Genomic DNA, 1080 nt, shown 5'->3' with positions numbered 1-1080 from the left:
CCGGGCCCGCCCCACCCTCTCGGGTCTCCACCGCCCTGGCCGCGTGGAGCCCCGTCGGTAGCCCGCAGGGATCCGGTCACGCACCTGCCCCGGTGCCTCCTGGCGCGCACATCCAGTGTCTTGCACACCCGGGAGCGGCTAAGGCAGAGGGAAGGTAACTAAGCGGATTTTTTGGTCTTTCTCCTTTAAACCCGAGCATCTCTACCCAAGTTCCTGTACAGATGAATCCTGGGGCCGCGACGGACTTTGAAATCCCCAAACCCGCGTCTCCAAGGCCGGTAAGTCTCGCGTCCCCGTGAAAGGTTGGAACCCTTAGGGCTTTGGTTTTGAAACGGAATTTTTGGATTGGAACACGTGGTGTTCCCCTGGACTGGAACCCCGATTCTCTGTCCGCGGGAATTGAAGAGTGAATCCAGGGACAGGAAGTGGTATAGCAAAGATGGAGATTTATTGAAGAACAAGTACACGCTCCCACATGGGGAGGGGGAAAAGGGTCCCACTGAGTTCCTTTTCCCTATGGCTTATAAAGGCTGCAGATCCTGGGGCCTTGATATCCCCTCTGATTGGTCACTATTCCCTTAGACAGCTTACTACAGTAACTCCTAGGACCTAGGCTCAAAGGCCCAACCTCACGTGGGACATGTGAAGTTCTCCCCCGCCCCCCTTATTGTTTTTCTGTACCCTTTGGGCTTTCTTTTTCTCCTTCTGGATGAAGAGCTTCCTTCTCTCTGTTTTGTAAATATAGACGTGTTGCTCTTCCCAGCTCCCTCATTCTATGGAAATATGCCTGTTGTAGCTTTTCAGCTTCCCTATTCTATGGAAATATACCTTCTGCTGCTCTGCAGCCCTGTGCTTCCTCCATGGTCCCCTTAATTTCTAAAATTTCCTAAAACCTGTTTTTTTCACCTTCCCACCCCCCAAAATTCCTGTTTCACTTTTGCGTTGAGGTTTCCCTTAATTTCTGGTTAAATTCTTTCTGCATCCGCCCTGCCTCTGCACTTTCCTTCTTGGGGCCACTGCACACCGCCTGCCTCGGATGGTTTTCTTGCCTAAAACCTCCCACTGGAGAGCCTTCCCACA

The 1080-nt window shown here is 52.3% G+C and overlaps 1 protein-coding gene across 5 annotated transcripts in view; it reads left to right on the top strand.

Annotated features, from left to right (window-relative positions):
* The window catches only part of LOC102760703 (protein ZNF738-like), a 22103-nt gene that overhangs the window by 4938 nt on the left and 16085 nt on the right, over positions 1-1080 (top strand). For 3 of the 5 annotated variants that reach the window (XM_015559437.1, XM_015559434.1, XM_015559438.1), the window contains exon 1: positions 13-278. The exons of 1 other annotated variant lie outside the window; for it this stretch is intronic. The gene's annotated coding sequence lies outside the window, so the exon portion shown is untranslated. Of the gene's footprint in view, positions 1-12; positions 279-1080 lie in introns of those variants that run through there. One more of the 5 variants, XM_015559435.1, reaches the window with a different exon arrangement.

This window comes from Myotis davidii, unplaced genomic scaffold, assembly GCF_000327345.1.
Source record: "Myotis davidii unplaced genomic scaffold, ASM32734v1 scaffold354, whole genome shotgun sequence".
Lineage (NCBI taxonomy): Eukaryota > Metazoa > Chordata > Mammalia > Chiroptera > Vespertilionidae > Myotis > Myotis davidii.
Note: the sequence above shows the minus strand (reverse complement) of the source record. Positions and strands in the feature narration are given on the sequence as shown.